Source organism: Panthera leo, chromosome C1 (assembly GCF_018350215.1).
Source record: "Panthera leo isolate Ple1 chromosome C1, P.leo_Ple1_pat1.1, whole genome shotgun sequence".
Lineage (NCBI taxonomy): Eukaryota > Metazoa > Chordata > Mammalia > Carnivora > Felidae > Panthera > Panthera leo.
In genome coordinates this window covers 139,270,078-139,295,428 of record NC_056686.1, presented here as the reverse complement: position 1 = coordinate 139,295,428, position 25,351 = coordinate 139,270,078, and the positions used below count along the sequence as shown (strand labels likewise).

General features: G+C 41.2%; 1 protein-coding gene across 1 annotated transcript in view; it reads right to left on the bottom strand.

Annotated features, from left to right (window-relative positions):
• Positions 1–23,764, bottom strand: part of LYPD6 (LY6/PLAUR domain containing 6) — a 123,902-nt gene extending 100,138 nt beyond the window's left edge. The window contains exon 1 of the mRNA XM_042948751.1: positions 23,699–23,764. The gene's annotated coding sequence lies outside the window, so the exon portion shown is untranslated. The remainder of the gene's footprint in view (positions 1–23,698) is intronic.
• Positions 23,765–25,351: the final 1,587 nt, after the last annotated feature.

Here is a 25,351-nt window from a genome sequence, read left to right as displayed (position 1 = left end):
TACACCAATTCTCCTTTTGCTGATACATAGGAAAAGGGCCACCAATGGCAAGTACATGTGGTTCTACCTCCAGCCACAGCCTGATTGGTCCAAGCTGATATCTGTCCCAGGCTGAGCCAATCAGCTCTCTTCCCCAGTACTGTTGGTCTGGGACCAGAGAGAGCATGAGTCAGTCCTATATGCAGTGGCATAAACTATTAGATGTATGCATCTTAGGAGGATTTGAAATCATCTTTCCCATCTTATCTGCACCTGGTCTACAGTATGAAAACATGAAACCAACAAGCTGGGAGATACCAAGAAATAAGGAAAGAGTATCAGATGCATTCAAGTCCCTGCTAGTGAGGTGTAGCTATAGCCCTGGTCTTCTAGCCATTTCACAGTCTGACTCTTCCTTCAGTTATTCTACACTTAATCACATAAGAGAGGGATGGCACAGTCCAGCACCATAAAAATTTACTCTTAGTTAAGTACACAGACCCAGCGTGCAAAGGCCAGTCCTTACAGAATACAAGAATAAATTAGGTGAGAGAAAAAGATCAATTCTGCTCCACACATGAGATAACCTTTTAAAAACAAAATTTCTTAAGTTGATTTGACTTGGTTTTTTGCTGCTTATAAACAAGAAAATCTAAATACTTGATTTAAAAAAAAAGATGTGATGCCTAGGTACCTATGAATGTAATAGGGGACTTGGTGGGATGACTTGTTTGAGAAGCTAAGATCTCCATGACATTTGCCATCTGAGTGTGCACGAGTCCTTTGCCTTGCTGACACTGGAGCTCTTTGAAAACTGCCTACTCACATACATGGATATATGTACATATGTGTGTACAGAGGTTAATGATGATCAGGCCTTTCCTCAGCAACAGAGGTTAAAACTAGTATGTCCTCTCCCTGGGTCAATGCAGTCTCAAGACAATGTGAGATTATTGTGGGGTAATAATAAAAACCACTTGGCAGCCCTCAGAGAAGTTTCGAAAGGTTACAATTTTCTACAACTACATGCAGACTTTGAGAAAGTATATAAAATGCTAATGTGACCAGCATCATACATGAAAGCATATAAAAGGTTTATGTGATAATGTTGATTAGAAAACCAGGTCTCATGCAAGCAATTATAACTGACACTTGGAGACAGATTTAATTTCTATCATATCAATTTAAACAATGCACCTGAGCAAAAGGTGATCTTCCCCAAAACTGTATGATGGTTAACTAACAAGTTTTGATATTTAGATATTGAACACTGAGATTCATGCTAGTTTTCTTGGTCATCTCCAGGTAGATTCTTCTACCAGTCTGAAATATTAAAAACATCTAAACTGACATTCAATATAACTTTGTAAAGAAGAAGCCATTTACCAGGAATAATTTTTGTCCTACAAGGAAAAATATATAGTTAATTTTACATAAAAGATTATAAAATAAATTTCAAGATAAAGTATATAATTTTATACACTATTTTAAAATAAAATATTAATTAATGTAGGCACTTTTATTTAAATAAATTCTAGTTCTCTTCACATCAGCATCTTAAAGGCCACTTCAAAACACAAGTAGGTGCCTACAGGTCCATGGCTCCTCAAGCTTCCCAAATGCCTAATTCTTGGGGCTCTGGAGCTCCAAAAGCAAACAAATCTCACCTTGTGAGTAAGTGGAAGAGGCAAAAATTTCAGCTGGGCCTGCCATCTTATTAACCAATACACCAAAGTTAGCTTCTTCTCCAGATTTGGCAGATCATTAATATCCCTGAGCCTCTGTTCAGACTTGAAGCAGACTGGCTTTTTCATACAGTGAAAGGTCAACTTCTCTCCCAGCCTCCTTCTCTCCCAGCTTCCTTATATACCACAAAGTGGAGGGAGAAGGCAAGCACAACGACTGAAGTTGAGGGAATCACTTCATGTGTTTCCCAACAACATAGATGCATTCCTTAATACAAACTGGACAAGGGCCAGAAAGAGCCAGCTGTAAGCCCACTAGTCTCTTGTTCCTTCAGGTGCTGATGTTCTGTGCCTCAAGTTTCAATGGCTCTGCCTTTTTCTCTTAAAATGAGAAGTTAGCTAATGTAGCTGAGATACCAGGAGCCACCCTCCACAGCCACCATTGTCACTGCTGCTTCCTCTTACCTGCCCTAAGCACCTGTGCAACCTGTCCATAGAAATGTTACACAAAGTGTGTGTGTGTGTGTGTGTGTGTGTGTGTGTGTGTGTGTGTGTGTAGGGGTTTGGAGAGTGGGGGGACAGGGAGGAAAGAAGCACGGCATCTTATGTTTACATCTTTCCGATACCAGTCCCTATCCCTAGTTATAACTTTTCATGCCAGGCATCATGATAGAACTCCTTTGAAAACTAGCAAAATACACCACTAAGGTGTGCTCAGTTTTCTGAGCAAAGCTTCAGCCCCCTGCATGGAAGGCAGAACCACCATGTCTGGTTCCTCATTAACCAGAGCTCATTATCACGGCCCCCCTGCTTTCACCATCATCTGACTGATGCCAGAAAGTTTTGATTTACAAGCTGGAGGGTCAGAGAAAAGAGCCTTGAAAAGGTTTCTTTTCTTTTTAATGAGCATATTTAGGTTGTTATGAGTCAAGTTCAAAATTCAAGTCACATATGAACAATTTTTATAGGAGAAGGAGTAACCTGATGTTCAAATTCATTTGCCTCCCATTTTGAAGTAATTCATCTTTAAAATTTCTGTGAAAATTCTACAGAGTTGCCCAGAAAATGGCACCAACCATCTGTAAGTAAAAACAAAAGCTCTCTATAGTATATATCACAGGTTCAAAGCACTTTGGCATCGGCAGATTGAACACGTTGTTAAAAGAATTTAACTGCAAGAAGAGCTACCATAATTACATAGCAGCTGGTCTAATGTTGACAAAACAACTTTTAAAGGCTTTCAGAAGCCTTAAAGGCTAATCAATTAAAAAGGCATGAATAGTAATGTGCATCCTCTCCTTAACACTGTGAGCTGCATCTCCCACAAATGCAGTGAGGTTTTCATTTTGGAACAATCATTTCTTATGTCCTACAATTAAGCCGAACACGTGAATAAATTCTAAGTTGTGTCTAGGTGAGACCATTATACTTAAAATAAAATAACTCCATAAAACTCAATTATAAACATTGAACTTAATGAGCATTTCCATACCAGCAAAGTTATTATCAAAATGCCAACAGCTCATGCCAGAATTTGTGCTTACTTTACCAAGAGCAGGCAGAGGAAGTGTTTTAGATTGTCGTCTACACTGGCCAAGGATATGCTGGAGGCATGAAGAATAAATGAACGGATGAATGGATGGATGTTGGGATGAGTCTGTACTCAGCATCCAAAGAACACTGACTTAATCCCTTTGGGATCAGCCGAGGGGTCATGTTGGAAGCCCTCCTCTGCCAGGACCAGCCAGTTTCCTTGAAGGTCCAGCTGGAAGTCCATCTCTCACGGGCACCTTCCACACGCTTCCCACAAGGCTTGTTTCTTTACCAAATCCCTCACCTTCAGAGAATTAGAAAGGATTTTATATATCACGGGATCCCATCCTTTTTAGGACCCAGCTAACTTTTCCTATAGAAGGCCAGATAGTAAATAATTCAGGCTTTGTGAGCCACAGAATGCCACCACACCACTCACCTCTACCATTGTAGCATGAAAGCAGCCTGCATGAGATTTACACAAATGGGCATGGCCAGGTTCTGATAAAACTACTTACAAGGGAAAGCAGGAAGCCAGACTTGGCCCACGGTCGGTAATTATCTGACCCCTGCTCTACCAACATGAGTCGCCTTGTTCCCACTCAGGGTCCAGGGAGCCTCTTTCGGAACACCTCCAGGGAAGAAGGTCAATCCCCTCAAAGCAGCCTCTCCCACCTTCTGAAGCTTTCCCTTCTATCGACTGCAATGAATCTGTCCGCAACCTGCGGGCACTGTCACATCTGTGCACCCTGTCCTCTCCTAACTCATTCTCCCGCCCCAGTGTGCTCTGCACAGATAGGCCTTCAAAAATCCTTTCTATAATTAAAGAAAATACCACCAGTGTTGCCTTCTGGAGCCCCAGAGAGTAAGCCGAATACCTCTTCCACCAGACAGCCCTTCATGTATTTGAAGACAACTGTGGGATATGGCATTTTCTGTCTGCGCCGCTCATTTGGGATCTATCTCACAGCGCATTTGATTGTTAGTTTTCTTCTTCCATGTACACACTTTTTTCCTCCTCATTTAGATGGCAAGTGAAGCATAGTCCCTGGCACACAAGCACCATTTAGTTTTACGAGACAGAGTGGCAGGACGACCACAGAAATATCAATCAACACATCTTTTTAAACGCCTTTCTCCACAATGGGGACCTCTTCCACTACGGGAGGTGGACAGCTCACCACAGCCGCTGGAAGGCTGCGAGTATGTCAAACGTCTTCAGATGTAAGAACTGATTTTTGAGAGGCAAAAGGCCTCCTTTTTCTGTCTTCTACCCCCCACCGGGATCCTGGAGTAAAATTTTAACGTGGCAGACTGCAGAACACCAATGTTCCAGCTGAGAATTCTGAGGCTGAGTCCGTTGTCCGTGCTGGTTGCACAGCTTCCTGAGGCCCCATCTTAGTCATGTTCATATCCTGTGCTATTTACCCCTCTCCTTAACAACCACTGCCCCAGAGCAACATGCCCACTGTTGGTATTTATATGAAAGCACACTGTAGGACTTCAATAATGCACTCTCAAGTGCAAAAAGATTAATAAAAATCTTGAGTGCTCCTTTTAAACGAGCAGTCCTCCTCAGGGTAAGAAATTGGGTCCCTCACAGAAGTTTTCAAGGCACTGGTAAAATGAGTTTCTCACAATGTTACCTCTAACCTCTACTCCCCAGGCTAATTCTCTTTCACAATCGGTAGTAAAATATTCAAACAGGCTGTGTTTTAATATCTTAGTGAGAAAAGAGTCTTTAAAACCATTACAAATACTTCATCGCATTTAATGTCACTTTACCTTTTTATGTTCCTTCTCCCCACTCTTGTGAAGGACAGGAAGGACACATCTCACAAAGTCCTGTACTATATGCACTCTTTAGCAGTGACCCCAGGTGCAGAATCCCTGCGTGAAAGAAAGACCTGTTTATGGACACTCATAGAGGGGTAGAGACACCCCAGCAAGGGGAGCCTGGGCACCTCCCATTCCATCCTCCAGAAAGCCCAGGACAAACCATCGACTCTACTGTATTGGACAGTGGACGTTAGACACTTGTGGCCACCTAAATTTGAGTTAAATACAATTTAAAATATAGCTCCTTAACCGCATTAGCCACATTTCAAGTACTCAGTAGCCATATGTTGGCCAGTGCAGATGTAGAACATTTGTCACCACAGAAGAGACTAGGAAGTTCTACTAGACAGTGCTAGTGGGCCCAGTGGGCCTCTCAGTGATGGCCACTCTCCAGCCAACACCCGTGGGGCTTGACCAATAAGCTGTCAAGGCCAACTGGAGCTGCACTCTGTACTTTCTTAAAGCCCAAAGAAAAAAATAGGGTATGGAAATGTCATACCTGGTTATGCCAGACAATTAATACCACACTGGTTTAAAGGTGTTCTTTAAATAAAGTGAAAAAAAAAAAAAAAAAGAAATCCATAATTTGCTCTTATCTCAGGGAGTTCTGCCAAAGTCCCCAGCCTTTGCAACTCTGTGAGAAACTTTTATACAGAATAAAAAAGCTGGATTCTCATCTGGATTCTAGTAAAAAGTAGGGGGAGAGGTAACAAGAGGCACAATTTCTCTGTTTTTCTGAACTCAGCATCCTTTGTATTATTTTATGAAGTTCATCTTTGCTCTAATCATCATTTTGCATGAAAAAAGAATGGGGCTTTTTGCCTTTAGAAAGTAGGACTCCCAAGTTCTAAAGAAAGCATTAAAATACTTCTGTGCCTTAGATTTATCATCAGGCAAGTAAAGTTGTTCAATAATCTGCATCTAGTTAGCACAGCATATAATTGTTTTTTTCAGATTACTAGAATCACCACCTCTCTAAAATCTAAGAACAAGAGAAAGTTGCTAATAAATTTTAAATTTCCCACATAGTTACTTTGGAGAATGTAAAATTATGAGAGTAACTAAATTCAAATTTCAGGCTGCTTTCTGAAACATGAGATGACCCCCTGATAGTCTATAAAGTCTGTGGAACATCTGTTTTGATAACATATGTACTTAAAATTCCCCACATGTCAGTTTCAAGTTACTACAAAATATAAGGCGGCACCAGCTGCAAGGATAAGGAGGAAAAGCTGTTAGCAAAGTGCCAGGAAATGTTCAAGATTTTAATGGGACCAAGTCTCTTTACCATTTGCATATCATCATCCTAGGAAACAGACCAAACAAGAGACTAGAAATCCTACCTCTTCCACTTGTGAGAAAATTCCACCATGATCTTGCTATATTTTCCTTTACTACCTTCCTAGTAAGGAACTATGGTATGTTTAATTCTGGTAACTGTTGTTTTTTTTTTTAATCGAAGCATAATTGACACACAATGTTACCTTAGTTTCAGGTATACAACACAATGTTTATACACACAAAGTTTATAGGTTACGCTATGCTCACCACAAGTGCAGTTACCATCTGTTACCACATGACGCTGTTACTGTCATATTTCATCCCCATGACTTATTCATTCCATAACTGGAAGTCTGTACCTTCCATTCTCTTTCTCCTATTTTGCCCATCTTCCCAGCCCTCTTCGCTCTGGCAACCACCAGTTGTTCTATGTATTTATGGGTCTGTTTTTGCTTTGTTTCAGTTTTTAGATTATACACTTATAAGTGAAATCATATGGTATTTGTCTTTCTTTGTCTGACTTATTTCACTGTGCATAATACATTTAGGTCCATCCATCTCCTCACAAATGGCAATATTTGGCTGAGTAATATTTTTTACGGCTGAGTAATATTCCATTATATATATATGTAATCTATATATTATAATATAATCTATCTATTATATAATATAATATATATAACATATATCGTATCTTCTTTATATATTCATCTATTGATGGACACTTGGGCTGCCTTCACCTTAGCTATTGTAAATAATGCTACAATAAACAGAGGGGTGCTTATATCTTTTCACATTACTATTTTCATTTTCTTTAGGTAAATATTCAGTGGAATTACCAAATCATGTGGTATTTCTATTTCTTATTTTGGGGGGAACCTGGACACTGTTTCCCACAGCGTTGGCACCAATTTACATTCCCACAAACAGTGCATGAGGGTTCTTTTTTCTCCACATCCTCCCCAACATTTGCTGTCTTTTTGATAATAGCCATTGTGACTGGTGTGAGGTAACACCTCATGGTGGTTTTGAATTGATATTTCTGGTATCTTCAACCAAAATGCTCTCCCCTCATTATTTCTACCCCTCCAAATAGTACTCATCTGCAGGGACCAGTTTAATTTTCACACTTTCCATGAAAGTGACTTCATCTCTTCTAGCCTGCAAATTCCTACTTCTTCTGTACCTACAGCAAATAATAAAGGGCCATACAACTGCAACTTAATTGTCCTCCTTCTGCTCTGACACCCTGATCTAACCTCCTCATGTTTGTGGATCTGCTCCCATTTCATGGCTTTTACAGAAATTGTGAAGCTCTCAAAGTTACCTCTCCCCAGAACTCATATCCATATCCCCCCCCCATCTACTTCATATCTCCACTAGAAAGCCTAACACGTATCTCAAGTGTAAGATGTCCAAAGCTTATCTGATCCTTTTCCAAATCTGCTCTTCCCTAGTCTTCCCATCTCAGTAAATGAGTTTATCAGCTCCAGTTTATCAGCCATCTTTGACTCTGCTCTCTCACGCGTGCCCTGCATCCTGTCCTCAGCAAATCCTACCTCCTGCACACTCTTTCCAGATGGATGAAGCATGCCCCTTTTCACCACCTCCACTGCAACCACATGGATATAAGCCAACATCATCTGGATTATTCCAACCTTGTCCCCCTTCTATTATTTATTCTAACTGTAGCCAGTGGTCTTTTGAATCATACAATTAATCAGGTCATTCTTTAGTGCAAATTCTTCCAATGTCTTAATTTACTCAGTAAGGAAAGAGGAAGGAAGGAAGGAAGGAAGGAAGGAAGGAAGGAAGAAGGGAGAAAGAAGAAACGGAGGAAGGAAGACCTTTACAATAACCTCTAAAGCCCTGAATTATGGATGGCCTATCTCTTATGTTTTTGAGCTTTCACTACTCTCTCTCTCTCTGGCTTACTTCACTCCTAGCACCAGTCTTCTTGCTGTTTTGAGAGTGAGGCATGATGCTACTGCAGGACCTTTGTGTTTCTGTCTGGAAGGCTCTTCCTGCAGCAGCCCCCAAGGCCCTTTCCCTTACCCGGCCCAGGTGTTCAGGTGTTCATGAGACCTGCACCATGAGGTCTCCTATGACCACCATGTTTAAAGTTGCCAACTGCCAACGGCTTCCTGTCCACCTCAGACATTCCCTCTTCCCCTCTATAGTTTCTCCAAAGCACTTAGGACCATCTAACATACTACATATTTTCTTATTTACGACCCCCTGATAGAACGTAACCTTTATGAGGACAGGGATTTACGTGAGCCTTATTCACTGCTTTATCAGAGACTTTTGCCTGTTTCAATCACTTCTGTGTTTCCACCTTTAACTATGATCAGCACAAGGTGATTCTCAAATATTTAAAGACAAAGACAGAGAGAAAGTCAGTTCCAAGCTCCATGAGGACAGTTTTCCATGTCTACCCTTCTTTTTTATATCCCTGGCTAGCACCCAGAAAAAAAGTACTTGTTGCCTAATTATTGCTATGTTTACATTGGCAAATGTAAAATATTAGGTCACTCAAACGGTTGGACATGTTAAATGTACACAGTGGTGATGCACTATTAAAAGAAGTAACTATTTTTAAAAGATTTCAAAGCTATTTAAACTTAAGCTCATAATCTCTATTCAAGTATGAACAATCCTCACAATCACCAAGAAGAGACAGATTCTTAAGCGCTGCCAAAGAAAGATACAAATACCTGCCCAAAAAAGAGAGGAAAGGAAGCCTCGATACTATCTATCATTTACTGGGTGAATTACAGCAAATATAACTTCAATGCCAAGCCCCAAAACAAGTCGTTTGGGGATTTTGGCCACTAGGTTGGTTATTAAAATGGACAGGTGCTTTTAATAAATCAACAACGCTTTGCCAAGCAGTGATAATGATGATGGCCTAGACAAACTGCTATGAAACACTGGGGTAATGCAATAGAGAAAGGAAGAGCCCTTCCCCCCACCCCATCTACAAAGAGAAGGGTGTACATCCGTCATCTCCCAAACAGATAGTCTTTAAACAAGGGAGGCTTACTAGTCAATACGTCTAAGAAATGGCTCAACCTTTCTACACATGCAGAGCGTTGCCTATAAAACATCAACAGTCAACTACAGACCAAATACACACTAGATTCTTTTTCACATAAGATAATTTGAAGACTATGCAGAAAGCTTTATGGAAATCCTTCATCCATAAAATGATTGAGCGTCCCAAAAGGGGAATGCCATAACATGCCAAAACAAATCCTACCTAGTTTTTTGTGGCACTTAGGTTCAGGCCCATACAGAGCATCTCTTTCCCACGTGAAAGGACCCACATCTCTTCCAAAGTTCACTGAGCTGCTGCAGCACAGAAACAACTGCGGGGATATATCTCTTCTGCTTTATAAATTCTGTACAAAAAATTCTAAGTAGAGTTATTTTATCTGTGGATACTTTTTTTTTTTTTAAAAAAAGGAAAATAAACATTAAACACTAGCATCATATTTGCGGGTTAAAATATCCACCTTTGATTGTTAAGAAAAATAGTGTTGTATGTCAGGTCATGAGTCCACGATGGCTTGGAAGTGGTGATGATTACAGGAAGCACCATTCATTAACCAATCTGTTCGTTTATTCAGCAAATACTGACTGAGTAGGGAGAGCCTCTGCTCATCAAATACCTACCGAGTATCTATCCACTTTGTGCCAGGCCTTGCGGTGAGTGATGAACTAAGGCACCGCACATATGTTTAAGGGTACAGGAAAGATGGCCTCTAAAAGATGAAGCTGAATTCAAAAACTGGAGCACAGTGTGCTCTGGAATCCTCAAGACAATTCAAGGTGAGGAAGGAACCACAAGACCTCCGAATTGAGCCAATGTTATAATATGTCTCTTGTCACTTGGAAAAAGAAATGCTTAGCAATTGTCCACCAAATATCAAAATTCAATTTAGAGTTAAAAATACAATTAAATGGGGGTGAAAAAATATAATTAAATGGGGGTGCCTGGATGACTCAGTTGGTTAAGGGTCTGATTTCAGCTCAGGTCACGATCTCATGGTTCATGAGTTCGAGCCCCGTGTCGGGCTGTGGGCTGACAGCTCAGAGCCTGGATCCTGCTTCGGATTCTGTGTCTCCCTCTCTCTCCCTGTCCCTCCCCTGCTCATGCTCTATCTCTCTCTCTCTCAAAAATAGATAAACATGAATATATATATATATATATATATATATATTATATATATATAATATATATAATATATACAATTAAATGTGTGCAACTAATTCCAATTTTTTAGACAAGCATAACTAAATAGGAATATTGATGTTTTATTAGACACATGCTTGAGTTCAAATAACAGTTCTGTTATTTGAGCCTTTTGACAAAGGCTCTTAAGAATTTAGAATGGTGGAAAACAGATAACTAAAACTTAGAAATAGACATACAAATTTAATTTAACAGTAAAGTGAAATTGGTATCAGATTTTGGCTTTTGTATCCTAACATTACCTAATAAATTATTTCTTTAAAAACATGAAAAGAGCCAAACTCATAGGCCACTATAAATTGTTGGCTGTAGATTGTTTTGTAGATTACCTACTACAGAGATCCAGAATAGCCTAACTTCAGAGAATTCACAAAGTGCAAGGATTACAATATGAAAAACAGCCAGTGTGAATCTTTACTTTTCCTTTGAACCCAAGAGATTACAGATGGCCACCCTGTATTCCTCCACCCCTTACAACCTCTGCAAGCGGAACTATTTCAGTAGGAAAAGGCAAAATCCAGACCCAGCCATACTATCCCCCTGGACATCTATAAGGGCTTCCACTCTCTCCTGAGACACTATGGCTTTTTACCAGCTCCTCATTAAGCAAAGGGTGAATCTGGCAGGAGCCAAATAAAAAAAAAAAAAGCCAAGACTGGTATTGGGGGCCAAGGTGAGATAAACCTCTTCTATAATCCTGAAGATGAAGGGAAGAACTGTTCACATTTTGTATACATTCAATATTTGTCTTTTCATCTTGATGTTTCAGCTCTGTGATTAATTGCGCTGCTTGGCTCAGAATGCCTCTGTCAGAATAATATCTGGGTCTTTTGCAAATTGTTCTTTTCTGAAATGTTATCCCCTCTATTAGCATAAATGTTTCAGTGTTTTGTTAGGGGTGTGGGGGCAGTGGGTGTGCTTGGCGAAGTTGTTATTCGTGTTTTGACTGCCTGTGAATTTATGCAGTCTAAAATTTAAACCTACAAGGGAAAATGCACACCTTGCAGGTTTGGACTCTCTCAGCATGCTCTTCTCTTAAAGTAGATGCAGGGATTTTCTAACAGAGTACATTTTTGATCAATAGGTTTATACACAACACACAAACTCTTCTAGATGAGAGGCAAGGGGCTAGCTAGAAAAGAAACAGAAGAGAGACAAACTATTGAATTATAGATTCACAGAATTTAAACCCAGAAGAAACTCAGACATCAGCTAATCCAATATTTTGTGCTGTACAGAACACTACACTGACCATCAGGATGCACCTTCAAAGGGGGTGCTATTTTCAAGCAGTTTGGGGCTTCACTGAGTAGTACACCTCCTTTCAGATATTTAGAGTGACTATTCAGTTACCAAAAGTCCTGCAATGTAAACATATATATATATATATATATATATATATATATATATATATATATTATTTAACCCATTGTTCCAAACATATTGAACCATCATCCCCTTTTTTCTGCCTTTAACATTCCACAGAACTGGTGTTTCTTCTTGCAGATCCTGTCCTAGAAGTGCTGATCTCATCATACAATGATTTTCCAGATGAAGAAACGGAAATTCAAAATTAACTCATTTGGCCAAAAACCTGGAATTAGTTAGTGGTTGATAATTCAGAAAATAGAATGACTGGAGTTTGGATAAATAAGCAGAGATCCCAACAACTTTCCTTTCCACCCATACCTCACTACAAAATAGTTGCCTCTCCTGAGTCCCTGCCTCACTCTCCTCAGACTCCTACATTCCCTCAACTTCTACTTATCTACTTGACCAATGAGCACCTCTTAACTGGCTCAGATTCATTCATTAGTAAGTGCATCCTTTCCCCATGGGAAGCCTTTTAACAATGACTTACCAGGCAGTGGCTTTAATGGAGGCCATGGCAGGAATAGGACAGATAATTTAAAGCAATAGAACTTTGTGTTTCTCCTCAACTTTATATATGTTTATTGCAGGGATTTCCCAGGGAGGTCTGGAATCAGACAGGATAGGGAAAGTTTTCTCAAACTGATCATAAAGTAGATGATCCTCTCCTTAACTGTTAAGTCCTCTGGTTCCATCTTCTCTGCACTCTTTTCCATTTTCCACATCCAACCTTATTCAGTACACGGTTTCTCCTGGAGAGATGGGAAACCCTCATGCAATGTCAGAGTGGGCCAGAAGCCACAGGAAATGAGTTTACCCACTTGCCTGCAACGCCCTTTAGGTGCTACATAGCACTCTGCATTTCCTTATTTTGTTTAGCCTAACTGGAAACTACCTCTCCTGCAAAGGTCTTTCCTAGATAGTTCCCAAGGCGGGAAAACAGTACCCCTACACAATGTATCTTTCTTTGAAATGCTATTCCACTATAGCTATGTATTGTCCTTCATTTAGAAAGTTGAGCCTCTAAATAGCTTTGGTGGGAAAATGTCTTTTGCATCATGTTGATCATCACTCGCCAGGCTTGGCTATACCAAAGAACGACACTGGCAACAGTGGAAGATGAACCCTGAGTTGTTTCTCAGAACTGGATGGAGTGGATGTCAATTCTGCCATATCTCACCTGGTACTTCTTAAAACAACACTTTAAATCAGCTGGCTGTGATTCCAATCTATGACAATGGAACAGGAAGAACATTGGCCATTAGAGATTAAATCTTGCCTTGTCTCGGTCTCCATTTAAAAAGTGCCAGTCCTCACTATGTATGTTCCTCTCTTCTATGAGAAGGGGGCCATATGGGAGATGGCTCATGAAAGAGTTTTTCAATAGCATAGAAAGATTTTGTATATCTTCACCTATATATAGCAAGTCTGATATATTGCCCTCTATTTTATTCTACTAGAATAAGGATCACATTGAACACATGCTATATACATAGTTAGGCAGCCACCATGTGACCTAGAGAAAAACAATATTATTGAGGTAGTAAGAAATTACATATGAATAATAAATCTGGGTGACAGGAAGAAGAATGATTATTTTCTTCCTTCAACTTTTCTGTTGTTTTTGTTTAACAGAAATTATCTATGCACCTTAAAAAGCATAGTACAGCTTAGCGTGGAAGTGTGAAGCAAGCCAGTTTTTATTTCCACCGGTGAAGATGGCATACCTCATTTCCCCAAGTCCTAGGTCATGGTGACTAATGACTTACAGTCTGTTCTGTATAAACCTCAATACTAGAGGGTATTTCTAGAAAACAAAAGCAGGGGAGTGTCTCTGAAGAGAAGTCAGTTTATGGGATTTGTTCTTCATGGATATCCAGAGATTAAATTAGGTGGTACTTATTATAAACAACTAAAACTATCCTTTCCATCTAAACCAATCTTTCAGGGCACCTGGGTGGCTCAGTTGGTTATGCATCTGACTTCAGTTCAGGTCATGATCTCGTGGTTCGCGAGTTCAAGCCCCACATTGGGCTCTGTCTCTCAGACAGCTCAGAGCCTGAGGCCTGCTTTGGGTTCTGGGTCTCCCTCTCTCTCTGCCCCTCCCCTGCTCACACTCTGTCAATCTTCCTCTCTCTCAAAAATAAATAAACATTAAAAATAAATAAATTAAGATAAATAAACTGATCTTTTGTGCTGCTCCCATCATGATCCCAACAGCTTTTTCTCTATGAAAGTGCTAATTCTATTCAACATGTTTATTGAGGTATTACTCTATACAAGACACTATGCTCACACTAGCATTCAAGAAAAATAAGACATTATGTAAATAATAAACTAAATGTGAGAAACACGTCAGTAAAAAAAAAAAAAATACAAGTCTAAATAAAAGAGTAACATTTTTACTGATGGGAGGAGAATCAGGAGAAAAGGTTTCTGGGGGGAGGTTGCACTTTAACAAGGCCTCGAAAGATAAAAAGGATTGTCCATTGGGAAGTAATGGCTGTAAGGACACTCCTGACCAAGGACGTGTCTGACCAAGAGTCAGAACTGCTGCAAAAGTTTTTGGGAATTCACTCAGTTGAGTGATTAGGAACATGAATTAAAAGAATTTCATAAAAGAAATTCTTCTATGAAGTTATACATAAAAGAAAACCATGTACTTCTAATACCCCTCCTTTGATCTTCTATGGAAAGATACTACATAAGTGCAGAATATTACTTCTATTAAAGCCAGTATTTTTAAGTGGTAATATTTTTAGAACACTTGAAAGTGGGGTTTTTTCCTCTTCAAGATAGAAATATTGTAAGAAATTAAATGTATTCTGCATGAATAATCAAGTCAAAGAACAGTGAAGATCTACAGAGCGAGAAAAGAACAAATTCCAGGGAGATGCGCTAGATCTTTTAAATTATTTATTATAGATCTCATGCACTTAGAAGCCAAGAACTCTGTTTCACTTAGTTTGGTCTAAATACCAACATTTTGCCACTTTCAGTTGTTCAAAGCTATTTTATTAGATCAGCATTAATGAGTAGTTTTAAATGTCAAAAAATACATATTGGTGCCTACTCATCTCGGAGCTTAAAGTTTAATTGGTGCAGCCCCTTGGTTTTATAGTTGAGGCAAATGAAGGCCAGACAGTGGGTGACTAACTTGCTAAAGGTCACCCCGCTAGTTCACAGCAACCAGTTAAACTGGAAGAGACTAAATAACTTGCCCAAGGTCACACAGTTGGCAATGGGTGGGCAGAATTACAACACAGGAGAACTTGGCCTCTAACCTTTACACTGCACTGCTCCTCTGCCAGTGGAAAATTAGCATAATCCTGCACAAGTAGGTAGGGTCCTGTAGATGAAAAGCCATACAAACAAAAAGTAGAGAGTAATAAATGCTATTATTATAAGTGCAACTAAGTGTATACATTATCTAAATTGCTTTAATGGCATAAAGGAACCAGTATTTCTAGATGTCTCGATGGAAACTTAAATAATGTGTACATTTTCTAACTTATTGTACAATTCAGTACTGAAAAGGGAAAAATGAGATGAGAATAATGTAATCCTTATTTCTCCTGCTTCTTGAGCGTAAAAACATTAAGGAATATATTTTTGAAAATGGTCACCCAAAATCCTGCCACCCAAACACAATAACCATATTGTTAATCACTTAGGATGCTTAAAGAGACTTGCTTTGATAATTCAGATAACAATCCAATCTTCATTTTCTTTTTCATGGCAGAGACAGTAGGACAATCCTGGGTTTAAGAACTCTTACATCTATGGCCTCTGACAGGTCTATCAGAAGATGAAGATTCCACAGCCAGTACTGCTGTGTCCCCTAATAACCTATTATGTAGTAATCACTCACACACACACCTATATGTTTCTTAAATCTACTTTTGATTTTAGCCTGCATGCCCCCTTGGCAAGACAGAGAGTGAGGATGGGCAGGTGAGAGGGCAGGGCAGGGACAGCAATATTATAAAGTCCTTGGGCTTATTACTTTCTGCCCCAAATCCCTTGCTTTCAAATGCCAACACATGTTTTCTAGTTCTAATTTTCCACTCTCATGAGAAATGACCAAAGTATGCTCTATGTGTAAATGTGTGCATGAGAATCTGACTTCCAGTATCCATCTAGCCCTTCTTCTGTAGCAACCTGAGAAGGGTAAAAAAGTCAACGAAGTTACTAGTTATGGTAACTAGTCACCAGTTATAACTGTGACCTCTAATTGGCAGACTGAGTGAAAACTAGAATAACCTGATGCAGAAATGATACTTGCAGTATCCCTGACCACCGGCGATTCTGGAAACTGTTTACATCCTTTATGGAATCCTGGGAGCTTTGTCTATACAGTTGTTACAAGAAGATGCCAGCTCCAGGGGGCATGAGGCCTCTAGGCCAAGATGGCTCCCACGCCTGTCCAATGTGACCCTCATCTCCTCATACCTGAGCTGTGCTCCCTGGGTGGTTGCAAGGGCTCCCACAAAGGAATGCCTGATGGCAAGTCATGGTTCCTGTCCTGTGGTCTTCTGGTTACACTGGTGCCATGGGTGACCAGTGGTAGTCCTGCAGTCAGATTAGTTGAATCTTTTATTTTATTTTTTTTTTTAGTTTTTTGTTAACATTTATTCACTTTTGAGAGACAGAGTATGAGCGGAGGAGGCGCAGAGAGAGAGGAAGACACAGAATCCGAAGCAGTCTCCAGGCTCTGAGCTGTCAGCACAGAGCCAGATGCGGGGTTCGAACTCACGGACCGTGAGATCATGACCTGAGCCGAAGTCGGACGCTCCAGCAACTGAGCCACCCAGGTGCCCCAGATTAGTTGAATCTAAGGAGATATTCTAGTAGACATTACAGTAACTTCATAGTATATAGACAAGGGTCTTATCCCTTGGGGCTTTTTCTTTCCTGGAAGAGTTGTTCTCTTTATATTCTGTCATCAGATACTAGCTACCTTCCGCAAGGACTCATTCACAATCCTGGACACTGATTTGATCATTTGAGTGTTCATATCTGGTTCCTTCATATCTATCTTTCTTGAGGAATGACAATAAGAGTTGCATGCAGTGAATTGGTGCAGCCGCTCTGGAAAGCAGTGTGGAGGTTCCTCAGAAAATTAAAAATAGACCTACCCTATGACCCAGCAATAGCACTGCTAGGAATTTATCCAAGGGATACAGGAGTACTGATGCATAGGGGCACCTGTACCCCAATGTTTATAGCGGCACTCTCAACAATAGCCAAATTATGGAAAGAGCCTAAATGTCCATCAACTGATGAATGGATAAAGAAATTGTGGTTTATATACACAATGGAATACTACATGGCAATGAGAAAAAATGAAATATGGCCTTTTGTAGCAACATGGATGGAACTGGAGAGTGTGATGCTAAGTGAAATAAGCCATACAGAGAAAGACAGATACCATATGGTTTCACTCTTATGTGGATCCTGAGAAACATAACAGAAACCCATGGGGGAGGGGAAGGAAAAAAAAAAAAAAAAAAAAGAGGTTAGAGTGGGAGAGAGCCAAAGCATAAGAGACTGTTAAAAACTGAGAACAAACTGAGGGTTGATGGGGGGTGGGAGGGAGGGCAGGGTGGGTGATGGGTATTGAGGAGGGCACCTTTTGGGATGAGCACTGGGTGTTGTATGGAAACCAATTTGACAGTAAATTTCATATATTAAAAAATAAAAAAATAAATAAATAAATAAATAAATAAATAAAATTAAAAAAAAAAAAAAAAAAGAGTTGCATGCAGTGACATATATACGATATTTTACACAATAACAAGATACAATAATCTGTTCTTCCACTAAGATTCTGACAAACCGGGTATATTATTATCTTAACAACAGCAACTTATCAAGCTGACATTGGCATAGAATATACATTGACTCCCAGGTTTCTTCTAGGGATCTAGTATTAGGTTCAGTTATGAATATTTAATAGTTTGTGGCATATATTTTTCTCCTGCAAAGATTATAGCTTACCAGAAAGGGGCAGAGCACACTGGGATCATATACCCTGGGGTCCAAATTGAGGAAGGAAGATGGTGATCCCAAGTCTACGCCTGACAGAAAGGTAAAATCTAGAGCCAATGAAAGAAACAAAACCCTAGTCCAAAAACACAGGAACAAAATGAAATGAGATGGAATCAAGGAGTAGGATTTGGATCAAAAGTTGAGAATAAGCCCAGAGGATCCTAGTTAACCAACCCAGACCATTTTTGTGGCCCAGGGGTTGTGTAGTACAAGGAGTGTCAGGATGACTTATAGATCATATAAGGTCATATGACCTGAATGAATCACATGACCTCAAAGAACAAAGTGGGCCTTAGGATCTCTTCTTATTTACAATTTCTGTGAGTCTATTGGAGTTCTCATCCATTTCATTCAATTCAAACATTGAGCGTGTTTATTGGGAGACTGCCATGTGCCAGGCCAATTGTGGAGTCCAAAGGGAAAGAAACAGACTTGGTCCCTGTCCTCATGGGGCTTACAGTCTACAAAGGAGTCAGCAACGCTTCTGATAGGTTGGTTCTTCATATCCTGATAGTTATGGCAAAAATGGAATGAATCTCTTTCAAGTTCACAGTTCTCACTCCCTAAAAGAGAGCACCAGTGCTCTTCAGCCACACTTTTTCCTAATAGTAAATACAAGGAAGTTATTTACACACGCTGTATATACAGATAATTCAGGGCAAAATTTGCAACTACAGATTTCCGAAGAAACAGATATGATCATCAAACAAGCCTTTCTTACAGTAAAACAGTATGAAATCTGAGGTTATAACACTACATTATATTTTCAGAGCACTTTTTCTCATAAGAGCAATGCATGTTCATTGTAGAAAATTTGGAAAACAATGGGGTAAAAGAAGACAATAAAAACATTTGCAATCCCATACTACCCAGAGATAGTCGCTGTTAATGTGGTAATGCATTACTTTCTATCCAGATAGATGAACAAATAAGTAGCAAGGATGTATATAAACTTACTCAACAATACATTTTCAAAAAATGGTGTCACACTAGCACAGAGTTTTATATCCCCCCTCCCCCTTCTCTTAATATTGACTTTAACTTGGTAGATACACTTTTCTTTAGACGGCTGAGAGAATATTATCTGGCTCTGTTGACTACTGATGGGAATAGAATTTAAAACCATCTCCTATAAATGTGCTTGGGATTGCTTTCCCCAAGTACACTTATCTTCAATCTTCCATTTTGCCTTTAATCTTCTATTATTTTTCTTCCCACTTAGGTTGTCTTTTACGTTATTCCTATGGTTCAACTTTATCAGCTTGATTTTTACTTACTCATAAGAACTACATGCCATCTGTGAACATTTATAAAAGTTTAAATAAAATCATCCCCAAACTACTTCCTGGAAGAGCCCATTTGTCCATGCAGAGAACTGTCTATCTTCACTCTGTTTCTTATTTCTTGGCCAGACAAAAAAGGTCATGAATTGGGAGGGAACTGGGATTTGAAATCTAGCTAGGCTTTTTCAAAGTTTAAAAATATTACATTTTCTGTAACACTGTAGCCACATACTTCCTCCTTTAATTTGAATACAATCCTCCCCCTTTCTGCGAAATATGTTGTATTTGATATAATCTGTGTTAGCTTTGAATACTGATCTCCAATTGTCCGTGAGGACACAGATCTGGTTCAAGGACTCCAGGGTCCTCCCTGAAACCCTCCTCCTGACAGGAACCCTAGGGATACCAGCCAATGCCCCAGAGAGCTGTCACTTACACAACGGAGTTTCTCCATCACACTCGGGTAATGGCCACCTGGTCTTAGTGATTTATCTGTGTCTAGTCTGTTGATTAGGTCTGGATATCCTGAGCACTTATTTTCTCTATTTCCTGCAATGTGATTATTGCTTGAGAAAGCCTGGGTGTAAGAATATTACTCAGCAAAAGGTGAAGCAAAGAATCCATTTCCACTATGTTCTCTTTTTATCTCTGAGTATATGTTTGGTACAATGTAAGCCAACTGCTTCTACAATTCTCATTTCACAGTATTTAAGAGTCTTTGGCTATTGTTTTAGGAATCTATTGCAAGGATTTTTTTTTTCAAGTTCATTTTGGCTGTCTCATTTTTGTGTGCCTGGGATCTGTCACCCTTTGTGAGTTCAATTCAATAATCTGACCCGTCAAAAAATTCTTTCTCATTATATATATCTAAGTAAGAATTACTTTTTCTTTATTTTCTTCCTATGTATTCAATGTTTCAAATAGCTTGAATACAAGACCTTTATTTTCCTTATCGTAAGTTCGTGTAAGGAAATCCATATACTTACTCCCCACTTTCTAATGGCTAATTTAATTTTTAAGTATTTATTTCCATTTTTCCTTCTTCCATGTCTGCACTGAATTATCTTTAGAGAACTGATTATATTTGACGTCTTTCTTTGGAGTTCTCTCTCTCTCATTATAATATCAAATTGAATTGAATTGAAATATATATATTCATCATTATGTGTTCCAATATACACTACATCTCCTAGGTACTCAGTGAACATTTCCAGAGTGAACGTATGATACCAATAGCTAACAATCATGGGGCATTTCCTGGGTGTCATATTCCACACTAAGCATTTTACACGTATCACATCATTAATTTTCAGGCACTAGACTGCAAACATAATTGGCAAGGAGTCTGTCCATGTATCCCTAGCATCTGGAGCAGTGCTGGCACTTAGTAGGTGCTCACTAAATATTGCCACATGAATAAACTGAAAAGCTGCATGAGGTAGGCATCATTGTTATTCATGCTCTACACATAAGAAAACTTATGTATTTTCTTATGTGTCTCTCCAAAGCACACAGAGGTTCAATCACTTTCTGAAGTCCTACCACAATTAGTATATGTGAAGCCGGGACTTGATTCCAAAGCCCGCACACTTAACTAGGAATTATTACTAGTCAACTCATTACCTACCTACATTAATGCAAACAAAATTAATTCTATTTATCTTAAGAAATATTATGCAATGTCACAAATAAACATTGTGTGCAATAATTTTCCAAGAAAATATTTGCAAATGATGGGGTTTTAATAAATAATCAGATAGGCAGTAGATATCTGTATGCTCCTTAATGCTAACTATGCAAGTAAAAACAGGATTTCTCTCTAACCAATATCTTCTGTTGCATTTGTACACTTGTTAATGACGATTTCAGGACTTTTTGATAAATGGGTATTTGTTGTTGTTTTTTTCCTGAGTGATTCTGGGTTTATATAAGTAATCTGTTTTGTCAATTCTTTTTAACATAAGAATGGCACTAATGAAATAATCATTTATTAGTACCTCCTTGTAATTGTCTATAGAGCTTATGAGTAGTTCCTGCTTATAAAGGGGGAGACTTACATATTTCTGTCACTGTTACAAGCATCTCTGTCACTACCAGCCCTTGATTTTCCTGAAACCCTATCATTAGGACATCATTCTTTAGGGTTTTGTTTACTTGTATATTTAATAACTCATTAACAAAAATAATATACCCCTTTGAAAAAGGACAGTTCCTTAAAAACATTATTAGCTTTCTCCTTAAATCCTCATCACCCTACATCCTAGTGGGAGTTAAATGATATTTAGCAGAGAGCAAAGCTTTTTGGGAATGGTACATACTGGTCCCGAAGCCACAGGTTGAATAGTAAAAAGAAGTGCAGAAATTGAAAGTAGGAAAACACTGAACATATAGTCCACATGAAGGAAGGACGGGAGGGAGAGAGCAAAGGAAGGAAAGAAAGAAAGAAAGAAAGAAAGAAAGAAAGAAAGAAAGAAAGAAAGAAAGAAAGAAAGAAAAAGAAAAAGGAAAAGAAAAAGAAAAAGAAAAAACTTGGCTCGAACTCTACTAATTCACCTTGGGAAAAAATCATAATCTCCAAGAGCCTTATGGATCCCCCCTGTAAAATGGGGGTGACAAAAATGTGACTTCCTCACAGACACTTTAATAGGACATCACAATGTGCCATGTAAACTGTATAGCATGATGCGATACACGAGATTTTTTTTTACTTGATATTATTTGCCTGTAATCAGCCCCATTCTGTAATATAAACATTCATTTTAAAAACATTGTCAACAGCTTTAAAATATAGGCCCATGAATCCTATCTCCCTTTTTTGCTCTAGAAACATTTCTGATGTTGTTAACCCAAAGAACCATTCACAATTTTTAACAGGCTTTGTGTACCTACAAGCTCAGAAAGCTTACTGTGTGCTCTGAGGACTAGAGTTCTGTAAAACCTCTGTTTAAACAGGACCTGTTTTTAAGTCCTGTTTCAGTCTGGTGCCTTTGGTCAAGGTGGAAACTAAAATTGAAAACAGATAGATGTTTTACATTTAAATGGGTTTAACATAAATGTGCATTAAGCCATTTCATGGACGATTGCACAAATATCTTTCGCAAACTTGGTACACGTGAGCACATATACAGTAACCATTAATGTCTTCCAGAGAAATAAGGTGCAGATCCAAAATTTTAAGCAGCTATCTTGAGTCCTCTCACTCGAAAGAAAATGTAATGGCTTTAAGGGAATTGCTCTAATAATATCATGGCATCTGCAATGGCTGGCCAGAGCAGAGCAGAACAGAGTATATGTCACCATAGTTCAATTTAACAAGAAATAAGCTTCTCCCTGGAGAATCTAAACTCCCTAGTCTCCCACAAAGAAAATTGAATTTTGGAGGTCACACTTTGGGTAGGTTACCAGAGGGAGAAGCTTAACATTCTTTTTGAGATATGCTCTGGGAGGTCAATGCTATTCCACCACCAAATCGCTACCAAAGATCTCCTCCCGCCTCAACCCCCTCCCAAAATTATACAAGCCCTTGTAGTTCCCTAGGAAATGGCAAATGATTGTGGCACTTAAGATGCCTGAGACCACGCAGGATGTCATCATATTGAAACACCAAGTTTTGTACGGGCGAAGTGATGAGAGGGGTGGATACTGGGGGCAGGGTGTGGGGAGGGGAGGAGAGCTAGTGAGACTGTGGTGTGGGGCAGAACGAGTCAGACAGACCCACAGATAGAGCGCTTTAGGCTAAAATTCACTGTTTAGCCAAATGTAAATCAACCGAACTGCTGTTACCAGAGAGAAAAACACATCGCCAAGTCAAGCCCAGGCGAAGCCCGGGCTCCGTGGGTGGACGGCCCCCTCGCCCAGTCGCCCGGGTGGGTGGTCGGAGGGCCTGGCGAATTCCCGCAATGGCTGGAGGCGCCCCAGCTTACTGCATCCTGGGCAGTGGCCCTGGGTGGGCGCAGCCAGGCCATGGACCCCCCACCCCCACCCCCTGCAGCAACATGTGGGGCGCTGCCACTCCGCCGCCCAGGAACTCCCTCCGGCTGGAGTTCCTGGTGGACGCACACTTGGCCCAGAGAAGGTGCTGAATTACTCCTGGGAGAGATTCCTCCAGCGTTGAACTTGGCAGCTCCTGACATTTCCATCCCACCCTCTGTGAGCCAGCGCTACACACACGCACACACACGCCCCTCTAGACCTGCGCGCAGTGCTGGCTGCCCACTCGGGGACAGAACACCGGAGCGGGATGCAGAGGCGAGCACCCCAGCTCCCTCGGCCTCGGGAAGGGGGTTGGGTGTCCTAGCACTGGGTAGTTCCAGGGACTAAGCCCACTCCCTGGTTGGCCCAGAACCCGCAGTAGTTAGAGCCGCTGGCACCAACCCAGTCTCCTTTTGTGCTCTCCCGGGAAGCCCGCCTCTACTCACCCGGGCTGCGCGCGGATTCCGGCCGCCAGCGGCAGCCCGCTGCCCCATCCCACGAACACTGCGGCGCCCCCAGAGTGTGCAATGCGGAGCCCCGCCAGCGCGCGGCCGGAGCCGGGGAGTGCGGGGAGGGAGCGAGGGAGGGAGGGAGGAGGAAGGAGAGAGAACGCGGCGGGGAGGGGCGGGGGTCGGCGGGGGGCGCGCGCGCCACTCCCACTCGCGCCGGGCACTCGCCTTCGCCTGCAGCCCTGGCCGGCCAGCCCTGCCTCGCGGGCCGCGGGACCAATCAGCGCGCGCGGGGGGAGCCGAGCCCTCCACGGGGCGCGCTCATTGGCCCGGCGCGCTCGACCCAACTCCGGGAGAGTCGGCCTGAGAGCCAAGTCTGCAAACTCCAGCCCACAGGAGCAGACCGCCCGGCGCAGGTGGGGCGCCCCGCTCCGCGCTCTGGCGGGCAGGGGGAGTCGCCGAGTTCTACCGACTGAACGCAGAGGATTTGAGACGTGCCCTTGAAGCCCCTTCCCAGTGAGCGTTCGAAACAACCCGAGCGTTGCTTAGGTTGCACCGATTTCTTCCTGTGAGCGACCCCCTGCGCGGCTCGGCTCGCCTCACCCTCACCCTGGCTAGCAGTTGAGTGATGGAAAGCCTGGCAGTGTGAAATGGCCCCAGCTAAAACTTACTCCTGGACATCCTCGCGAAAGCCGCAGCACCTAAGAGCTGAAAAGCAAGTCGCGCTCTGGTTGAGGGCAGACCTAGACCGCTTGACGTTTGCAAGAGAAAACAATACTGCGGGGTGTAGGATGGAGCGGTGGGAGAGAGAGCCTGGGAGGCAGGTCTTCGTGAGAAAGTGGGAATCTAGTTGTGAGTTTTGGTAGGCAAAATTCTCCCACCCTCTGCCAAACCCCCCTCCCAGGTAAAGTTATCCCCCCCTGACCCCCTGCCAATCTCTCGAAGGTATTGATTTTTCTCTTCCTTGTTGTAAATCAGGTTTCACTCTCCTGAACTTTTCAATCCAAAGCCTCAAAGTGGAAAGAGAGCACGACCTTACCCTCCTCCCCTCTTAGCAAGGCTGGGGCTGGGGGGTGGGGGTGGGGGTTGAGAGAAGGTCCCAGGAAGGTCCCCCACTTCTGCCCAGGGTACCTGGCCTCCAAGACTACCTTCGCTGTAGGGCCCGCTCCAGGGGCCACATTTGCCCATCTATGAAGCCCCTCTTCTCCGTGGACTTTCTATTTTTCAAGCTTCTTTTCAGGTGGGCCTGCTCTGAATCTTCCTGCTTCTGCTCTTCCCATAATCTACTCCCCCTCAACATATCGGAGCCCAGTATCTTTCTTAAAAAACTTCCATCCCTTTCCTTCTATTTGTAAGGGATTTGGATAAGATATTTTTGATTAACAGCTCCTGGACCTCAGAAAATTCTTCTCTTACTTAGTGTCTGTGCACAGGTTTACACAAGCTCAGGGTTCCGGTGGGCAAAAATAATTAGCACTCCTTTAGAACCTCTGCACACACCAGGTGATCATTGCCCTGCTGTCTTCCTGCAGGGCTCAGCACGTTGAATGAGCTGAACATGAATTAATCAAACTGAAACTGGGTATGTCTCTCAGCAAGTAGGCAGGTTACCTCTGCAAGTTAGAATCTGGTACTTACAAGGGTGTGGGG